At 37.1% G+C, this 22461-nt stretch overlaps 1 protein-coding gene across 2 annotated transcripts in view; it reads left to right on the top strand.

Annotated features, from left to right (window-relative positions):
* Positions 1-291: 291 nt before the first annotated feature.
* The window catches only part of jupb (junction plakoglobin b), a 176738-nt gene continuing 154568 nt past the window's right edge, over positions 292-22461 (top strand). Inside the window, exons 1-2 of one of the 2 annotated variants that reach the window (XM_073931440.1) lie at positions 292-453; positions 13342-13482. The gene's annotated coding sequence lies outside the window, so the exon portion shown is untranslated. The remainder of the gene's footprint in view (positions 454-13341; positions 13483-22461) is intronic. The other variant, XM_073931441.1, reaches the window with a different exon arrangement.

The following is a 22461-nucleotide window of genomic DNA, read 5'->3' on the forward strand; positions in this document are numbered from 1 at the left end:
TTGGGTGAACTATCCCTTAAAATATGCCACAATATTGAGTGTACAGCAGATCTGAGCAAGGGTTGAGATCAAATTATTAATTTTATCTTATCCTTGCGCAGTCCTTTGTAAAATTGCAATGTTTGTAAAATATTCAGTGATTGGTTTAGTTGTTTGGATTTTGTATGGTCTTTGAATGTTTTCGATGCCTATTTTATTTATGTAAATGTTATTTACAAATGCTAAATAAAAAAAGAAATAGAAAATAAGAAGAAAAAATCCTAAACAATCAACGTCTGGGCCTGCCTACTCACCTGCGGCTGGCGCTACTTTCGTCTACTTTGGTGTATCCCTCCGCGGCCACAACAAAAATGCAAATTGGAATTTCGTCGTGAATTTGAAATGCTTTTAATGGATATAATGGACTCGAGAGACTTGAACTAAAGTCTGGAACAACAAAAAAGCGGAGTTGAGGTGAGAAGTGGATTCCAGATTGAAAAATGGCAACATTATTTAGTCTAATTTAATTGTTATAATTTCGTCAGTACGATGATTGTGTTTCTTTAATGGACTATATTTACTTAGTGGAGCCTGTGTTCATAATTGCGGATATATAAGTGTATTCGGTATTACCCTCGTTTTACACTAAAGTGGTTAATTTAACGTTAGACGTCATGACCAACATTGTTTAAACATTATAGAAAGTCTTTAGTCTTGTTTGAAATGGGCTACATTTATAAAAGTTACACATAGGCCTTAGAGGACAGAAATGTATGTGCTAATAATGTTAAGCATCACTATTATTAATATTTTTGCTTTCACGGACTTTACCAACGTAAGTCTGATGATAACTACCAAAATGTATTTCTTTTGAAGTTTGTTAATGGTTATTAAGCCACTAAGTTTTCTACAAATTAAATATGTGCAGATTTTTAACATCATATTTTAGAAAAATCTTGACTTTACTATTTAGGTCACCTCATAAAATTGCGTCAAATAATAATATTTAAAACACATTTGCAATTAAGTGACATCTTTTTAACATGTATATATTTTGCTTAAATGGCAGAAATGGTTTGAATTAAATAAACCACTAAATAATATAAATTTAATAGGGACATTTTATGTGCCTACTCTCAAATGGATTTTGGCAAAATGCTATTTGCATTAACAATTTCAAACTGATGGAAAACAAGAATAAATAAATAATGAAAAAGACAAAAGTGCAAGTATTAAATTAATATTTGAAATAAATTTTAAAATACATAAAGTTCAATACTGAATATAATGAAACAATGGCTGTTTCTCTATTCAAAGAACGCTGAGAACGGATATTATTGTGAAGAGCGGTCTTGCCAGTTTACCTCGGAAGAACGTAGGAGACCGTAGAACACAGAACGCGTCCAGTGAGAAATGATATGGTGCGTTCTTCCTGATGGTCACATGACCTTCACGCATTTTTAATGCTTAATTAGTTAAACACTTCAACATTAACACAGATTTTTTCTTGTCCCTCATTTCAATATATGTAACATGCACAAAAACCTTACCGATACCTTACTGTACTTGGGCTGCTACTAATGCCATTTACCTTTATACCTTTTATTAAGTTATACAAAGCTTAATGTAATATTTTCAAGATAGGCTCATTCTGAAAACGTACTCCAATATACATTTCTGGAGGTCACAAATTATGAACCAGAAGTACGTATGGCTGCATTTCGTCTTTAAAACAAATGCTACAGGGCGGTATGACGATGTTCCTTTTCGAGCTTACCAGCTCACCGCTTACTTCCGTATGGACAGTTTTCCTGCTGTTACCAGTTTGACCAGTAGCTCACCTTGAATGTCGGCAAACTTGAGATGCAGAGAGGAGTTCACCATGACAACAGGGTTCAAGTTCAGTGAAGAACGGTTCCAGAAAGTGCGTAAGACAAAAACTAAAAATAAACAAGTATAACAGGGTGAGAATGTGAAAACGTACTGAAAATACGTACAAACATTTCTTGCACTATGAAAAAAACAGATTTTAATACAAATTTCAGCAAATAAGCACCCTTAATGTGCCTTAATAATGCCTTTATTAAGAAATTAATATGTTAATTTCACTATCCCATTTAGGGAAACTACTGAGATAAATAAGTTATATCTCTAAACTTGAAAAATAAACAAGTATAGCATGCTGCACTTTCCACCTCCTTTATTCAGCCGCAATGACTTCTGGGACTTCTCAAGCGAGTTTTTGCGCTTAAGTCTGCATCCAAGCATTCTCGATATCAAGAACACATCAAGGAACTTTCACGGGTTTGATGATGACGTTACACGAGGACGCAAGAACGTCAACTAAACCACACAAATCGAAGTTCTTTAAAGACAGAAAAACAAAAATGCAGATTGCAAAAACATTTTTGTGGCGCATGCAATGACAGTTTAATAATTTTAATAATTAATAACCCAATGAGTCTCTTTCACAAGAAAAAACATGACATTTAATCCCTTTTGCAGATTGTTGTTTACCCTTTATAGAATTGCCATAATGTGTAAATTGATGAATACCGTGTACGCAAAATTACAGTTTCATAGAGAGCAGCCTCTTAGTTTCCAGTGTGTGAATGGCTGTGTTGGTGTCCTCTTTTCAGGAATCACAAGTACAGTATAATGACTGCTATCAACATGCCGCAATTAAACATTTGCAAATCCATGGATCAAAGGGAGAAGCTTCTTCCCGAAGTCTATCTGATTTCTTTCTGTTACGCATGAGGAGACGAGACGGGCCTTTAATGTTCACATTGCCTCGCCTCTCGAAATTAAACGGATGTCAGCGAAATAAAAACAAGGTTTGAGTGTGGGAAATGTCTTGAGTTGAATGTTTGCTGCCTCAAGAAGTGCAACATCCAGGAAGCTTGTGCATAATTTTGTCATAGTTTTGGATCCTTCTCTCATCCGGAGAGCTGGTGCTCGGCCCAGATGACGGATGGTGAAACCAACAGAGGAAAGCCTCTTAGTGCCATGGCAACAAAACCGAGTTGGTTTCAAGATGAAACGTCATTGTTACTGTGTAGAATATGTTTTTTTTTCATCTGCTGGTTTGTGATTGTACTATGCAGAGTATTTTAGAGCTTAATTAAGCTTAATTTTTGGTGTGACGTGAATAGATGTTAATAATAAATAATAAATCTAATCTCATGATAAAATGAGATGTAGTTTTGAACTCAGTAGTGTTGGGCACGTTTCTTTAAAAGGGTAACTAGTTATAGTTACTAGTTACTTCTCACAAATAGTAACTGAGTTTTATTTTTGGAGAAAACTGCAAAGCGCTGCTGTGTTTGGGGGTTCTGTGATTATCTGAGATAATTCTACTGAAATGTGTATATTCCATACAAGCTGAAGCTGATCGGTCAACTCTTGTCACGTGACTCGCAGTGACAAGCATTCACGGCATTCATTCAACTGTGTGTGTCTGGAAGGCGATTTACGCTTCATGCCATTTGTTAGCGCAAGCCACACTATTGAATATAATGAACTTATGCAAACTCTAGAAAAGACGCGATATGCAAACAGCCCTTAAAAGACCGCCATGATTTGCGTCCTCCAGCAGTTCATCTTCTTGCAAGGACATGATGAATTCACCTGATTTGTTGACAAATGGGTTGTGGATCCATTCCTTGGCAGTTTGTTGGTCCTTTACTGGGTGTTTTCTCCGTAGCAAAGAAAATTTCTAAAGACGCCTGTTTCTAATGCCTAGTTCAGACTGCGTGATTTTAGCCCCGGATTTGGCTCGCCGACAGGTTTTGAGAAATCGCCGACAAATGCCTGAAATTACAGGCAAATCGCTGCTCGTGCACGTGAGTGACAATCACACAGTATCAAAGACGCGATCTGAGAGAATCGCCGATGAGTCGCCGATGCCTGTAAGATATTTGGCATGCTAAATATCTGGAGCTGTCGGCGATTCAAATCATGCCGTGTGAATTGAGTTTGACTGAAAATAACATCAGCGATCGCCTACAGCCAATGAGAGAGCGGCATTCACTTGCGTGTGTGTGTGTGTGTATACTTGCTGCAGGCCAGCGGGAGGCTGGGGGAGAAGTTAAAAGCGCTCTTTTTTGGTTTATTTGGACTCATGAAATTTAGGAAAAACTAGTGGAAGTTTGACAGGACTCAGGAGCAACCTTGTCTGTTTGACGTTTCATACAGAAAGAAATTAGTTTATTATCAACGTTGAGGAGAAATGGCTAATTCCCTTTAAACCCAGGTGAGCAAACATGTACATGTTCTACCCCATGAAAGGCTTCTTTCTCATTATGTAGTTAATAACAAAAGATATACGACGTGTTTTTGGCTGTGAGACGTAGTTTGGACGTTTGGAAGTTGTCGGCGATTCTTTCTATAGTAAAGTCATGCAATGTGAAAGTCCCTGTCGCCAATCCATCTTGCAGTGTAAACAAAGCAGCGACGAAACGCTAGCCCAGATAGTCATGCAGTGTGAAAACATCTGTGACACAACTACTTTGAAAATCATGCAGTCTGAACTCGGCATTACTCATTTTGTTGCTTGTGGGTTAAATTTGGGCGATCACGTGACTGAGATGAAAGCGAGATAATACAGATATTTTTCCAAAATAAAAGATCATCGAGACTCGTATAATAATTAATAATTTCTTGTGCGGCCCGGTACCAATTGATCCACTTACCGGTCCGCGTCCCAGTGGTTGAGGACCAATGCATTAGGGTGGAATTTGGCTCGTTCTTTAAATGGTATGTTTACAAGGTTTAATGCATGAGCAGATCCATTCGCTCAATAATGAAGTGTTTTGTTTTACTGCTTACAAAGTCTGGCATATAAATAGCTTACCCTCTATGGCACAATCCAACTCACTCTTTAAGGTTAATGTAAAATTAGATTCTGATTGGTTTAGTCTACGTTACACACAAAATACATCAGTATATCATTGAGAAAATAGGAACAACACTTTTAGACCATGGGTCAGGTTCGGCAACCAGTTTTCAAATTGTATTTGATTTAAGAATCCTGTATGTATGTGACTTTCGTCTTTCAGACAAATACTGTCAGATTAGTTTTAAATTTTATTCTTGTTGATATTGGCCCAATTTTTAAAGCTTCCACAGCTTCTTTTAACTCCTAGCAATGTGCCAGGAGTTAAAAGAAATATTTCTAATTTTTACATTATAAACTGAAATCACTGACATTTATTATGATGATGATGATGATAACTTTAATTTAATCCAGTTCAAACAAATGTGGCTGTGCATTTTCTTTAAAAATTTAGTTAGAGCCAGGATAACATTCAAAACTACTCAGACTGTATTTGTCTGAAAGAAGAAAGTCACATACACAGAGGATTCTTAAATTACTTTGCATAGCACAATCTCATAAATCATCTGACAGAAAAAAGTTATATACACCAAGCATGGTTTCCACTACATTCATTCTTTCATGGCTGGGAGACACTCCAAAATTCATCCTGCCACGGCTACATTACAGCATCTCATTCAAAACATTCAGTCATGTTTTTTTAACAGTGGGTTATAATCGCACCAAAACGTATTAAAAGGTAAGTGAATTATAAAGCGCAAACTTTTTTGTAATCATAGTGGTACAGTGCGCTATTTGTTTAACCCTTCTAGGTGACATGCAGACTGACTGACAGGTGCGTGATACCAACAAACACGACATAGCTTTCAGTTAAGATGAACACAGTTTCCAGAACTATACTTTATAGATAAAGGTCTATGGCTCAGCATATAATGACTTTATCTGCTGGAGTTTATAGCCGTTTCACTTTACTTCAGGACACATTAAGACCGCTGTGTAGGTCTATTGGAGAAATTCATACTCACTACATAAATGCACTAAATCGCACTTCAGCGACGTTTAATTGAGCACACAAGAGAATCTGCACTTGAGCAGTGTATATTTGAGAGCGTGCAAGAAGTTTTGTGCATGAACAGAAGAAATCGGCGCGCAAGCAAAGAGATTCGCATGATTGTATTACATAAATGCAATTTCGTCTTGTAATACTGCGTTCATGACATTTGTCACTGAAATAACGCCACAGGTAGTTAGTCGATCTTTGTAAAAAAAAGCCTAGAGAAAAAGTCCTAGAGGTAACACTGCCAAGGATACCTTGAGGGTGAGTAAATTGGGTCCTTTTAATTTTTTGGTGATTTATTATTTTAAATATTGGTGTGACATTTAGAGAAAAATGTTGCTTGAATTTAAAAGGGGTTTTGAATTTAGCATTCAGTCGCAAACATGTTTGTAATTGAATTTACACTTATTTAAATATATATATATATATATATATATATATATATATATATATATATATATATATATATATATATATATATATATATATATATATATATATATACACACACACAGCTGAATCATTTTACATAGTTATGTGCATTGTGTAAATTATACACATTGTATGCTCTCTCAGATGACTCTGTAGAGCTGTATATTTTTGACATCTCCATAAAAGCAACGACAAATTCCAGCATTTAAACTGCAGGTTTGGATGGAGATTGTTAGTCTAATTTATTCCCTTGGGTAGTTATTAAAAATCTCCCATAACACTCTTGCAAAACAGCAACATGCACGAAAAAAGAAAGAAAACTCTCATCCTTGACTGTACAGGTCCTCAAAGTTTGACAATTAAAAACATTTCAGAATTGCACTTTGAGATAAGCTTTACAATCTTGTCCTGAATGTGGAATCATTTCATGCAGAAGCATTAAACCTTAGATAAGAGCAACTCTTGAAGCATGGGTAGTATTGAGATGGTTTTGTGGATACAGTTAGCTGTCACTGCGATTTGAAGTCTGTTGGAATTGTGGAAAAAGTGACTTTAAAAGTTGCAAAGCTTCTGTACTTGTCTATGCTTGTTTGACACTGTCATTGTGGGAAATCTTTTTTCCTGTGGGAAGAGCGGATTTGACTCGAGAGAACTGGCTAGTTGTCACACAAAAGCATTTTAGCTCAATATCTAGTATAGTTGTGTACATATTTATTTCTCTCTGTTTTGACAAAATAAAATGAGAAAAAATAGAGAACAATTTAAAACATGGGATGTTTTTCAGAAATAATCTGAAATTCATTATTTAAAATTTTTTTAGATTCTTCCGATTTGATTTCATGAGGAAACGTATTTTATGTTTAATCAGTTAAGTGGTAACTCGTACAAATCCGTACAAGTTCAGTCATATGAAAATGTACGATTTTAAAAAGGAGGCACCAACCCCACCCCTAAACCCAACCGTTATTGGGGGATAAGCAAATCATGCTAAATTGTACGAATTAGATTGTACGAATGCATACGAACTAGCTACTAAATAAAAAAGTTCCGAATTGCTGAGAGTTTGCATTGGATGTTTTTGGGCATGGGACGATAACTGGTTTTAAGGTTTATTGCTGTTTTAAAAAGTCAAGGTTTTAAAACCTTTGAAATTTTCTGTTATACCGTTGTACTTAAGATATTTGTAAGCCTTTTTTACGTTTTTTTTCCCCTATTTTGAGGGTTTTTCTTTTTAGGACAACAGTAGAAAATGACTCTCCACATCACAAGTTACTGTCCAGTCCACGATTCAGGAAACATCTGAAAGGCAAATCTCTTATAAACCAGCATTCAGCATGCTGTAGCGCTGAACAGTGCAGAGGCTTAAGAAAAAAAAGATATCCAAAGATGCCTTTTAGTTGATAATTAATCTGTGTTTTTGAAACTAGTTAAGAAAGCAGATGTCCAGGACTTATTTAAATTATTTAGCCTGACATTTATTGTTTCAAAATAGTTATGTAATATGTATGCCATGTTCAATGGGGAAAAAGTTGTTGTTTTTTACTCAGACATTTAAAAAGAATATATTTTAGAGCAGTAATTACAATACTGTGATATCGTGGAACTGTGATATTTTTACCTAAGGTTATCATACTGTCAGAATCTTATACCGGCCCATTTGTGGAAAATGTGTTGCACATTTTGCTTCGTTTGTGCTGCCCAGTAGAAATTAACCTGTGTTCATGCATTTGCATTGACTTTATATGTAATTTACTCGTATGGATACATAATTTGCTTTTTGACTCACTCCTGTTGGTGTCATCAATCTGCCAACCTGATCACATGAGGAGCAGCTATGGGAAAAATAATCCAATATTTTGAATTTGGACCGTAATACCTAGTTTAACCACTAGGTGTCAATCCTTTATACTGACCCTTTTATGCTCCATTTACACGGGGCTAAATCGTCAACGATTGACTGAAGGCGTGTCTGAAGTTGGGGCTAACGCGATCATCATAGCAGCGTCAGCCAATGAAATTCAGTCAGCAATAGGCCACTGTCTAGCTGGTGTATTTGCATTCAGCGATCTGATTGGCTGATGCGTCCGTCAGCGCTTGAAACGTTGAGCTAGTCCCAACTTCTGCTGCGAGCAACGTCTCTAAAGTGGCGCAGACGGGTCCACAATGCAGTTCGGCAATGCCTGATGTCACCCATTCAAAGTGAATGGGAAGCGTAGATGCTGACGCCCCGTGTGAATGTGGCGTAAGGTTGCTGGTGGTTGCAGAGGAGTGATCAAGGATTGTGGAAATGAATTAGTCAAAATTTGTGATTTTACCAGCCTGATTTCATGAGGAAACACAACTATTTTACGTTTTGTTGGTTTAGTGGATAATTTGTACAAATTCATTCAAGTTTAGTCGTACGAAAATTTGCGATTTTTTTTAAAAAAGAGGCATGGTACCAAACCCCACCCCTAAATCCAACCATCATTTGGGTATGAGCAAATTGTACAAAATAGTACAAATGAAATCGTATACATTTATACGAATTAACCACTGAATAAAAAAAGTTATGAATTGTTATAAGATACAGTGGTGTAGCGCCCCGCGTGATCATTCACCGGCCCCCGCTCTTCAGTTTCTGAAGCTCCCCCCATACCCCCCACCCCTGTTTAGTTTAAAGGGCCCCCGCATTTTGTACTGCGCCACTGATGAGATAACATTGGATATATTTATAATAATGTTTTTTTTTTATTTATCGTTGTTACTTGTTTAATTACGTTGACCTTATTTTTAATCATTTTATATTATCTTGAAGCTTCCATCGAGAACTGCTGCTGCATATGAAGAGGTTTATTGTGTTAAACATTAATGCTATGAGTTTTATGCATTGCCTTCAATCCTGTGTTTGTATGCGTTAGGAAGAAGTTCATATAAAATGACATTTTATTTTCTCCTAAAGCAAGTGCGCCAAAGTACTTGCTTTCTGACAGCATCGTTTGTCATAAACTTTCCCCCTGCAGGGTGAGAAGAAGATCTCCAACATTTTGCAAAATGGCCCTTCATGCGTGCTCATTGCAGTTATGAAAACGTCTCCTTCCCCAGAATAGCACTTGTACAAACAACATTTACATGCCTCCATAATGTTCGCGCCGCAGCAGGACACTGAGCTGTAAGTGTAGGTGAAATCTTCAAATCTCCCCGGCTTCAAAGCTTTTATAATTGCAGAGTCAGCCAATCACGAGCATGCGCCGCTAACAGAGCCAATTATAGCAAACAGAGATTGAGGGTTCACCTCCATTAATAGAGCGGCACGACTCTGCTGAGGTGAAAGACCTGTAATACTTTGATCGTTACTCTTTACTGTGTCTGATCAGATAATTGGAGAGCAGATATTAAAGAGCAAAACTGGTCTCGACGGTTAGTATGTGATAAAAGGCACATACATATATTTAAGCTGATATTTACAACCTGTCAGTGCTATTAGTTTACAAGAAATATATTGGTGAAGTGTAATTAATTAACTGATACATGTTAGTTATTAGCTAGTCGTTTTCAAGTCATAAGCTAGTCTACGATAGTAATTAGCTTGTCCAAGTCATTTATTATCTTGGTAAAAGCTGGTCATATGCGAGTTATTAGGGAGTTTGAAGTTATTACCTGACCCAAATTGATGATTAGATTGTTAAATCTGGTCAATTTGAACTCATTAGCTAGTTTAAGATGTTAATTAGAAGGTACAAGTCAGTTATTAGCTAGTCACTAGCTAGACAAGCTGTTAGCTTGTACAGTTTGGATAATTTCTAGACAGTTGCAAGTCATTATATAGCAAAGCTGATAATTAGCTATTGTTTATTAGCTAATTACATCCGATCAAAAGCTATTTTAAGGAGATAATTGATACAAATGGGTTATTTTCCAGCTATATCTGGTGATTGGGTAGTCTAATGGTATTTTAATTTGTACAAGTTGGTTATTTTCTTATTTTTCCACAACATTTGGCAATTTGCAACCTCATCACCTCATTAATAGCTGGTCATATGCAAGTTATTATTAGACAGTTTAAGTTTACAATTAGCTAGGTGTTAGCTAGTTAAACTGGTCAGTTTAGCTAGTTTAAAAGGTTATTTAGCAGGAACAAGTGAAGCTGTGGTCACACTGGACTTTTCTCTCCATTGACTTCCATTCATACGCACATAAATGAGTCAGACTGGAAACGCAAAGTCATGCGTCAAGCTTCGCAGGTCGCTGTGTGGCAAAGTTCAAGCTTGGTGAACTCTGACCTGCGAAATCGCATCACTTGACTGCCTGAGACCAATCGAGGATCTAAACATGACCTTTCTGGACAGAAATTTAAAATATAGAGAAATCACTCGCTAATTTAAATGTCAAATTATCTTGTTTGATCCCACACCTTTTCGCAGTGCCGCACGACAGAATTTCGCATTTTCAAACTCCAGTGTGACCGCAGCTTTAGTTATTAGCTAGTCAAAATTAGTCAGATGCAAGTCAATCTAAGATAACAATCAGCTTGTCCAAGTTATTTACCATCTAGGTAAAAGCTAGTCATATTCAAGTTAATATGTAGTTTAGGTTTATAATTAGCTAGCCTAAAATTGTTATTTAAATCTGTTCAATTTCAACTCATTAGCTAGTTTTAGATGATATTTAACAAGTCAGTTATTAGCTAGCAAGAGCTTGTCATTAGCTAGACTAAGCTGTTAGCTTAGTCTTAACTTAAGTTGGTTATTTTCTAGTAGCCTAAATTTGGTAATTTGTTAATTAAAGCCGACTAAAGCATTATTAGCTGGTCATATACAGGTTATTAGACAGTTTAAATGTGTAATTTGCTGATTGTAAACTAGATAAATCTTCTCAATTTCAAGTCATCAAAGCTAGGTTAGAGGTTAATTAGAAGGTACAAGTTAGTTAATAGCTATATAGCTGGTCATTATCAAGACTTTAGCTAGACTAAGCTAAGATGTTTGCTTACATTTTGGTTAACAGCAAAACTGGTCAGTTGCAAGGCATTAGCCATATAGAGCTGGTAATTCCCTGTTCAAATTAAAGCAAGTTAAATCGAGTCAAGTCTTTAGCTCGTTTAAGAATATAATTAACTGATATAAGTCTGAGCTAGTTAAATTTTTGCAAAACATTAGCTAGATAAAGCTCGTTTTTAACTATTTCAAGTTGGTTATTAACTAGTTAAATCTGGTAATTCAAGTTGGTAGCTAGTCTATACGGCAACGCAGTGGCGCAATAGGTAGTGCTGTCGCCTCACAGCAAGAAGGTCGCTGGTTCGAGCCTTCGCTTGGTCAGTTGGCGTTTCTGTGTGGACTTTGCATGTTCTCTCTGCGTTGGTGTGGGTTGCTTCAGTTTCCCCCACAGTTCAAAGACATGCGGTATAGGTGAATTGGGTAGGCTAAATTGTCCGTAGTGTATGAGTGTGAATTAGTGTGTATGGATGTTTCCCAGAGATGGGTTGCGGCTGGAAGGGCATCTGCTGCGTAAAACATATTCTGGATAAGTTGATGGTTTATTCCACTGTGGCGACCCCAGATTAATAAAGGGACTAAGCCGAAAAGAAAATGAATGAGCTAGTCTATGCTAGCAGTTAGACACCCAGACTGGCTATTAAGTAGTTAAAATTGGTATTTTGCAAAATAGTAGCTGTTCTAGCTGAAATAAGCTGATTATTAGCCAGTCAAAGTTGGTAATTTAAAGTAATTAATTAAGCTGGTGGAAGCTGGTTTCTAGCCAGTAAAAACTGACTATTTGCAAGTTTGTTCGGTACAAGGGCTAGTCATTAGCCTGACGTTTGGTCAAGCAGAACTGGTAAATGTTGCTAACTAGTAATTACCTTGTCACTGGCTAACTATCATGTCATCGTGTTTCATTTTGAACAACAAAAATGGTATGGCTAGCTGGCTTTGCTAGTTTAAGGTTGTCTACTAGCTGGCATTAGGAATTAGCAAAGCATACACAGTTAACAAACAAAGTGGATGGGGTTTAAAAATGATTTCTGCCACTTTTGTACTCTGGAGGTGTTTGGCACATCTATATTTGTCCTGTAATTGGTCATAGAAGTGAAAGCTGAACTGGTGTTACGTACAGACTTCAGCAGGCACACACTTAACAAATAGTCATGCAGCAAACGTTCAGGTGAAAGTGTAAACCTGGCATATACACTCCTGTCAGCAGCTCCATCTTCACCCAGAAAAGTGCCTGAGGCTCAGCGAGTGCAGCACTTCCCCATGTCCTCCTGTCCACATCTGCACTGCACAATGGAAGCTGAATAATTAAGGGTCTGGGCTATAGCTTCTGGTACTCAACCCGAAGGCCTGGCCACATTTAGATGTTAGCTGATGGCATCACACCGTTTGACTGAAATGGACACCTTTATAAATACAGACTATGTCATTTTCGTGCCACTAGTAGAGTATTTGCTTGTTTTCTGACTGCTTTACATGACTTACTGTACTACAGCGGTGGCCTTGATAGATTTATTTATTTTTGCAGTCGATACTCTTTGCATTTAGATTCTGAGATCAACACTACATGCTGAATTTTTCATCGTAACTGTAATACATAAATTTGGCCTGCAAGGTTACTGTCTTAAAGCCTTTCTGTGCAAGTGTTTTTTATAGCATTGTTCTTTGGAAACATTATAGGCTCAAAAGTCTCTCTGTGAAAGGTTTACTGATCCATAAAGCTCCAAATAGATTCAGTCGTCTGTGTGGCCAGTGTCTACATATATTCAACAATGTTAAACAGTCTCCATCTGGGAGACATTTGCTCTTCATTATCGTTTTAGTGGGTCTGTTAACATTTTTAAATGCCTCAGAGAGTCATCCCAAGTAAATGACCATCATCGTTGTAAAAAATCAGTACAATTTACGACAAAAAAAAAATCAACATAGACTCATTTTGAAAACGTATCCCTATATACAGTTTTGGAAAATGTGAATTATGTAGCCAGAGGAATGTATGGCTGCATTTCATCTTTAAAACAAACGCTACTGGGTGATTTGACGCCATTCCTTTTCTTGCTTACCAGCTGACCGCCTGCCTCCATGCGGATGGATTTTCCGATGTGCAGTTTGTACAGTTGCTCGTTGCACATGTTGAGGATTTGAGACGCAGAGCGGAGCTGACCATGACAAGTTGAAGTTCAGCGAAGAACGGTTCCAGAAAGTAGGTAAGACAAGAACAAAAGCCGAAAAAATTAAATAAATAAATAATAAAACAAACAATTAAATAATAAGGTAAGAATCTTGTAAAATCTCAAAGTGCGGTTGAAATCAGTGCTTTTTAAATCACTGTTGTTTGGGTTTAGGGAAAATTCTATCGGTTGGGTTTATGAAAGTGAGTGGGGTAGTATTGGTCGGTTGGTCGGTCGGTCAGTCAGTTAGTCGACAACAGCCTCTGGTGGATTGGCAGGAATGGCACTTGTGAGATAAATTTAAGATCTAAAAAAGCATACACATCGGCTTCTCGTGGGTTCGCGAAAACAAAAACTGCAAAAAAAAACGTACCACCTGGGACATATTTGGTGTTCTCCAGAAATGTATATAGGGTTACATAATCAGATTTAGCCTGGGTTGAAAAAAAATGGCAGCATGTGGTTGACATAATTATACCAATTGTTAAAATACAATAGAAATCGTAAAAGAAAGTTCTTAACTTCGTTAAACTAAAGTATTACATTTAATGAATATATATCGTTAATAAAATCTACTTATTGTACCTTTGTTACACAGACAAAAACACAACCAAAAGCATGTGATGAGTAATGCAATAAACATTATTTATACAAAGACTAAAAACCATAGTAATGGTTACCATAGTAACCATAGAAATGTCAACAAAAAGCACACTGTGAAACCCAAAAAGTTAAGTTAACTCAAACCATTTAAGGAAACCGATTACAGCAAACCATTTGAGTTCAAAAACTAATCCTAATGAGTTCTGTGAACTTATTCCATTTGAGTAAACAAAGAAGTTTAAGCACAGTAAAATAAATGAAGAGAACTCAAACCAACTTAGAACTGTAAAACCCAATAAGTTAAGGCAACTCACACCGTCTGAGAAAACAGAGTGCTACAAACCATTTGAGTTAAAAACTAATCTATATTAGTACTTACTCCATTTATGTTGAAGTAATGAGGTATTAACTAAGTTAACCCATCAACCATCAACCTTCAACACTGAGTTCAAAACTATTCAAATGAGTAGAATCACCTTTCAGTGAATTTTAAGTTTGCTTCACTCATTTTATTTGATAAAGTTGTCTGTTGGGTTTTACAGTGCATAAAAACATGTCGATTTATGATTATTCACCATACGTATTATGGAAAGTTACTGTCAACTGAGTTATGGATTTTTTTTGCGTCAAATTTAACAGTTTTTACCTTTAAAATCAGCCATTTTTACAGTGATTGATTGATTAAATCCATGCTTTATTTCAGTATTCAAACATATAAATTATGGATACAATTACATACAATTATATGTGTAAGCTGTGCAGAAAATGAACATTTGTCAAAATAACAGACTTTTCCATATAGTGTGACTAAAAATCATAATTTTTTACCACCATTAATTAAACAGGTATTTTTGTTTTATTCTGTAAAGGTCAGATATAATTCCTTCCAAATTTTAGATTAAAATACTGTCATTTTGAGATTAAAATACTTTCATTTTTAAGACAAAATATGTTTAATTTGCAGTGATTAAAAATCAAGGTTATTCCACCATATATATATATATTTTTTTTTTTTTCTCCAGTTTAAAATTGTATTTTGCTGTCTAAAAATGACTGAAATATATAGTTGTTAATTGTCATTTTATGCAAAAAAAAAAAAAGTCTTAATGGCTCAAATTTGATTTTAAATCTTGAAGAAATGTAGCCGATTTTATGTAAGAATGTAACAAATCAATAAGCAGCTAATAAGCACTGAGAAAGTCATCATTTCCTACAGTTCTCTTTATTATTTCCATAGCTGTAAACGCGATTACTAAAGCAACGTATTTGTTTCCATGTAAGCTACATCTCTGAGTCCAGGTAATTCAGCCATTTATTCAAGGCAGAAATGCAGTTTATCTGTTGTGAATGTTTTTCACATAGAGAGATTGTCCTCATAAGTCTCCCAGAGCAGGATCATACGAGCAACATTTCCCAGTCCAATCATTTCCGTGCCCAAACTACCTTCACAGTTGGTTAATTACCTTCTTTAGAGATCAATATTTAATTAGGAAATGTTTTTGCCCATGGGGCGGCTTTAGACAGTCACCAGTCCGATAGGCCACTCTCTTCACATTTAATACAATCTGCATTCATTCATTAGCTGCCTTTGCCTCCTAATAATTTATGCTTTAATCGAAAGAACGTTTTTTTTTCTTCTTCTTGTTAGTTGGGGTTTTATGTGCTTTGGGCCTTTGCTTGACAATCAGAAACTCTGTTTGTATCTTCCGCATGTACATATTTCATGCTGGTATTGTTTGATGTGGTTTATATGAGGCTCTGTTGAGCATCAGTGTGATGTTTCTTGTTTTCTTCTGCTGCTCTCATATGTTTTTGGCTTTAGTAGCGGCTGTGTTTTCTGTTCATATTGTATTTTGTGTCACCTTTTATTTGCTTCAGTGCTTGTGTTTGTCATGTTATCAAATGCAATTGTGTGTTTTTCAACTCTGGACACTTTTGACCATGTGGACCTGAAATGAAAGGAATAATTCAACCAAGGATGAAATTTCTGCCTTTGTTTACTCGCCCTCTAATTGTTCTAAAATCAATAACATCAGTGTACTTTGATGTCATTGTGGTGCAGTTATTTTTTATTATGTTTTTTAGTTATATTTACAGTTTATTACATTAAGGGTGTGTAATCAATATTAAACATATTCTTAAATCAATTTTGTAAATTCGTGTTTGTCATTTTTAATTGTTAATTTGTTAATGTTCATTATTATTTTTTTAAGTATATTTATTTTTTTACACCAAGTTAAACTAAAAGACAACTAATATTATTAGTTTATTCATTCATTTCCTTCGGCTTAGTCCCTTATTTAGCATAGGTCGCCACAGCGGAATGAACCTAACATGCTCATACTGAAAACGTAGCCCTATATACATTTCTACAGATCGTAAATTATGTATCCAGAAGTACGTATGGCTGCATTTCGTCATTAAAACAAACGCTACGAGGCGGTATGACACCATTACATCTTCGACACCGGCCCTCCAGGGCCCTTGGACTTCTGGTTTAGGGAAAGAGGAGGGTGGATCAGTTGGTCATTCTGTCAGTCAGTCATTGAGGCAGTCGACAGCAGCCTCTGGTGGATTTACGCGAGAAGAGCAGTCGCGTATAGCACTAGCAAGAGAAATTTGAGATCTCAAAAAGCTTACACGGCGACCTGTAGTATATTCGCAAAAATAAAAACTGCAAAAAAAAAACATATTTCACAATCTCCAGAAATGTATGTAGCAGTACATTTTCAGAATTAGTCTGGGTTGAATGAACCACCAACTATTCCAGCATTTGTTTTACGCAGCGGATGCCCTTCCAGCTGCAACCCAGTACTGGGAAACACCCATACACTCATTTATACACCCACTCATACACTATGCCAATTTAGTTTATGCAGTTTACTTATACCACATCCTTGGACTGTAGGGGAAACCGGAGCACCTAGAGGAAACCCACGCGAGCACAGAGATAACATGCAAACTCCACACAGAAATACCAACTGGCTCAGCTGAGACTAGAATCAGCGACCTTCCTGCTGTGACGCGACAGTGCTAACTACTGAGCCACCGTGCCGCCCATTATTAGTTTATTTCTTAATAATTTATTTTAATGAATTTATAAAAATATATATTTACGTGACTACATGCTGTAAAATAAGTTTAGGTTTTTTATGCAGGTAATGTGTTTTTTATTCCAAGTAACAAAACTGCTGTTCTTTTTAGGATTTTACTAAGTATAATAACCCTGAAACACATTTATTTCTTTTGTGAAACACTAAAGGGGATATTTTGCTTACATTTTTTTATAAAGCAATGTTTTACAAAGTCAAAGTCAGTTACAAATTAGTAGTTCATTATTAATTCTGCAAAAATTCTGAAAACACTACACACAAATTGTTTATATGGGCTACTACACGTAACAAAATAAAACATTAAATATTAAAATTAAAGAATTAAAAATGGGCCAACACAGTGGCTCAGTGGTTAGCACTGTCACCTCACAGCAAGAAGGTCACTGGTTCGAGTCCCAGCTGGGTCAGTTGATATTTCTGTGTGGAGTTCTCCCCATGCTGGTGTGGGTTTCTTCTGGGTGCTCCGGTTTCCAAAGACATGAGCTAGGTGAACTGAATAAACTAAATTGTTCATGTAAGAGTGTGAATGAGTGTGTTTGGGTGTTTCCCAGTTCTGGGTTGCAGCTGGAAGGGCATCCGCTTTCAAAAACATCAGCTGGATAAGTTGGCGGCTCATTCCAGTGTGGCGACCCCTGATGATTAGGGGTGGATAGTGTTGTCGCCTCAGAAAACTTCAAAAAAAAAAAAGAAGTTCGCAGGTTCGAGCCTCGGCTGGGTCAGTTGGCGTTTCTTTGTGGAGTTTGCATGTTTTCTTTTCGAACTTCAGAAAGAAGTTCACAGGTTCAAGCCTCGGCTGGGTCAGTTGGCGTTTCTGTGTGGACTTTGCATGTTCTCTTTTCGTTTGGGTGGGTTTCCTGTGGGTGCTTCGGTTTCCCCCACAGTCCAAAGACATGTGGTACAGGTGAATTGGGTAAGATAAAATTGTCCATATTGTATGTGTGTGAATGAGTGTGTAAGGATGTTTCCCAGAGATGGGTTGCAGCTGGAAGGGCATTCGCTGTGTAAAATATATGCTGAATAAGTTCACGGCAACCCCGGATTAATAAGGGACTAAAAAAAAAAAAAAAAGAACTAATGAATGAATTAAAAATTTAATCAAAACTTTCAGGCAACTTGCAACTTTTTGAGTTCACTCAGCTTGAATTGACAAGTCAACATTAAATCAACAAATCTGTGCAGAACATTTTAAGCTGACTCAATGTTTTATTTTTACAGGATCTAAAGTCTCAAATAACAAATATTAGATTTAAATTAATTTTAAGAAGTTTATATATCCCCCTCTTTTATGTTTTACATGTCCAGATGATTCCAATCCAGTTATAGCAGTATTAATATTATAAAGGATTTGAATATTTCAGGACTAAACAGCTGGCGCTAAAGTCTGCTAGTTTTAATAAAAAACACCCTGTGGGACCAGAAAGAGTCTGTAGCTGAAGAAAACATCCAACGACACCAGCAATCAAACGCAAATCTCATCAAAGCGAACCCGGAGCCTCAGACAAAACTTGCGGTCATATAAATTTAAATGCTCCTATGAGGACGTGCTGTATTTTCTGGCGCACAGTGACTAAATCATTTCTCCTCCCGACGTTCATTAAAAGACTTCAAAGAAATCTTTTCATCCCCTAAAATGCTTCACATGTTCCAACTGGGCGACAAGATTTCGGCTGAATCTGTGAAATTGCCGTCGCTATATCTCGCTTTCAGACAGCATGCTAATGTTCAATAATAGATGTGCGAGAACAAGACCCGAACTACATTTGGATGAATTATTCAGCTGCCCTCGCTCGCCCCCGAGTCTCCCGCCTTTTTTTCGCGCCTTCCATTATGTCTCGCTGTTTTTTTTTCGACAATTACGCAATGGCGACGTCGTCTCCGTCTTGTGGGAGCCGTCCAAATATATGCTGTCTTATCCGTCTCCGCAGGGAGCTGTCATTATTTCTCCCCTGCCATCTCGCGTTTGCGCCTCCTGCACTTTATCTGCGTCCTCACACATGTCGAGCTGAAGCCCCCGACAGACTTCAGAAACTTCTCGTCTTATGTCTGCTTCACGTTCCCGTGTTATTGCTCTCTCTCATTCCCACTTCCTCTGTCCTTTGTGGTGTGTTTTCATTTGTTTTTCATCACTGGTTGAACGTCAAGCCGTCGTTCACTCAACAGATGTTTGTCCCCTGTTTGACACGACTCTTTTTTTGGGGTTTCAAGGAAAGAGAACAATGAGAGAAAAAAGGGATATTTTGGTGGATGAAGGTCAGTGGATTGTTTTCAGAAAGGTTATGGAAAGTAGCAGCTGTGTGGTTGAATACCACCCTGGACCAAAAAAAACACATTTAAAAAAATGACATTTAGTTATTTAGGGGGAGAACGGGACACAAAAGCCCCTTTCACACAGTGATACCGGTAAATATCTGGAAAATTTCCGGAAAGACTTTACCGGTATATTGAAAAAAGCGCTGTTCACACAGGTGAGGACGTTACGGAAATTTTCCGGAAAAGAGCATTCACACATCCATTCCAAAATACCGGTAAATTCTGACATCATTCACCACAAATGAGCTTTAAACGGCTGCGCTTGTATTTGTAAAGATTTGACTAAATTACAAACTCTGTGGATGATCAATATTGTGAACAACTTTCGCAGGATCACTTTCGCATGTCGAGATGTTCATAATATGTGCGTGTGCAGGCGCTCACAGGCTGTATCACAGGCACACGCAAAGCTTGAAGGTAAACAAACAACGGCTTATCATAAGCATCTCATCGATGATTATTTACACAGTTGGCATTAAGAAGAACATATAAACGTGATCTGACTAACTTCTAGCAGCTAAATGTGTCTGGAAAAATATTCAAAGGCTTTTATCCTCACAAACCGCGCGGACGTAAATGCGTCTGACTGTTGTGATTGGCTAAAGCAGACGTCTCACGTCAGCACGTTCTAGACGTGCAAGCGCTTATTACGTGAATCTTCCTTCTGCATTCACACAGCGCAGCATTCCGGAAAATTGCCGATAATGTTACAACTTCTCTTTCCGGAAAATAGCCAGAACGAATTTACCGGTATTTTCAAAAAGGACCTGTTCACACATACAACCTTTCCGGAAAATTGCCGGCAATTTTCCGGAAAGGTCTGTATGTGTGAAAGGAGCTAAAGTAACACTTTTTGGTTTTGGCCAAATAATCAACAAAGTAATGGAGAGTTAGACAAACCTTTTTTTTTATGATTCAATTTTTATTTTCTTTTTCTTCAATAATTTCACAATAGAATCAGTTTACACATTTGACCTCCTTTTAATATCCCCTTATCCCTCCCCTACAGCGGCAGTGCTGTCTTTGAGTATTGCTATCATAGACCCAATAAACACAAATACTTATTATTAAACTTCATCGGAACAGTAACAATACAATAGAACATAGATAAATAATAATAATAAAATAATAAAATAAATATAATTAGATTTTTGGTGTGCGTCTCACCACAATGACCTTATTCCTTCTCTAAAAATGCCAAGTAATTTCCCCATCTTGTTACATCAAGTTGTAACAGACAGAGGGTTAGTTGTAACCTGTGCTTAAAGTTTTACACAATTTAATTCCTGTTTACTTTAAATGGTAGCTATATTTCTTCAGTACTTAACTCCATTTATTTTGCATTCTACATAGCACAGCATGTTTATTTATTTATTGGATAAACACATTTGGGATTATTATCCATTATTATACACTGCATTTATTTGTAGTATCAGCAATTATTTTTTTTTGTCTATTAAAAAATATTTTTTCATTCATTAATTTTTCAATCATTTTCTTGTCGGCTTAGTCCCTTTATTAATCCGGGGTCGCCACAGCGGAATGAACCGCCAACTTATCCAACATGTTTTTACGCAGCGGATGCCCTTCCAGCCACAACAAATCTCTGTGAAACATCCACACAAACACATACACTTTATACACTACGGACAATTTAGCCTACCCAATTCACCTGTACTGCATGTCTTTGGACTGTGGGGGAAACCGGAGCACGCGGAGGAAACCCATTCAAACTCCACACAGAAACGGTAACTGAGCCGAGGTTCGAACTAGAGACCCAGCGACCTTCTTGCTGTGAGGCGACAGCACTACCTACCACTTCGCCCAAAAATTATTTTTTATTAAAAACATTTTATTTAAAAAGTTTTTAACATTACACTCAAAATTCAAAAATTATTTTGTTAGTTTAATAGGTGTCCAACAGTGTGTGGCTTAATTGTAACCCTGCTATGTTGTGTTTTCTTCAAAACTGGCTAGCAGTCACTGTTTTTTACTTCTTTCAAAATGGTTCCATCATTAAGCCTGGAAGACAGCAGTCACAAGATTTTACATACATACTTTCACAGATTTTGTTTCAAAATAAAAAAAAAATGGACTATAATAAAAAATACTTTTGGCGAGGCAGTGGCGCAGTAGGTAGTGCTGTCGCCTCACATCAAGAAGGTCGCTCAGCTCAGTCAAACCTCAGCTCAGTTGGCGTTTCTGTGTGGAGTTTGCATGTTTTCCCTGCCTTGGCGTGGGTTTCCTCCGGGTGCTCCGGTTTCCCCCACAGTCCAAAGACATGTGGTACAGGTGAATTGTCCATAGTGTATGAGTGTGTGTGTGAATGTGTGTGTGGATGTTTCCCAGTTATGGGTTGCGGCTGGAAGGGCATCCGCTGCGTAAAAACTTGCTGGATAAGTTGGCGGTTCATTCCGCTGTGGCGACCCTGGATTAATAAAGGGATAAAGCCGACAAGAAAATGAATGAATGAATGAAAAAATACTTTTACGCTGCAAAAATGGTTTCTTCTGTGTTTCTCATCCAAATTTTGTCAAACTTTTTCAATGATTGGCTGGAAGAAAATGAAAACCTCGGAAGCAAGCCATAATTAACCCTGAGCAAATACCTTAAAATTCAAAGAGTTCAATTTTAGTCTCATCAGACCAGAGAATTTGGTTTCTTAAGGTCTGAAAGTCCTTCATATGCCTTTTGGCAAATTCTAGGTGGGGAGTGGCTTTACTCTACCATACAGGCCTGATTGGTGGATTGCTGCACAGATGGTTGTTCGTCTGTAAGGTTCTCTTCTCTCCACAGAAGAACGCTGGAGCTCAAACAGTGTGACCATCTAGATCACCTCCCTGACCAAGGCCCTTCTCCCCCGATCACTCAGCTTATATGGCCGACCAGCTCTAGGAGGAGTCCTGGTGGTTTCAAACATCTTCCACTATTGCATGATGGAGGCCACTGTGCTCATTGGAACTTTCAGTGCAGCAGAAATTTTTCTGTC

The sequence above is a fragment of the Danio rerio genome, chromosome 19 (genome assembly GCF_049306965.1).
Source record: "Danio rerio strain Tuebingen ecotype United States chromosome 19, GRCz12tu, whole genome shotgun sequence".
In the NCBI taxonomy this organism is placed as follows: domain Eukaryota; kingdom Metazoa; phylum Chordata; class Actinopteri; order Cypriniformes; family Danionidae; genus Danio; species Danio rerio.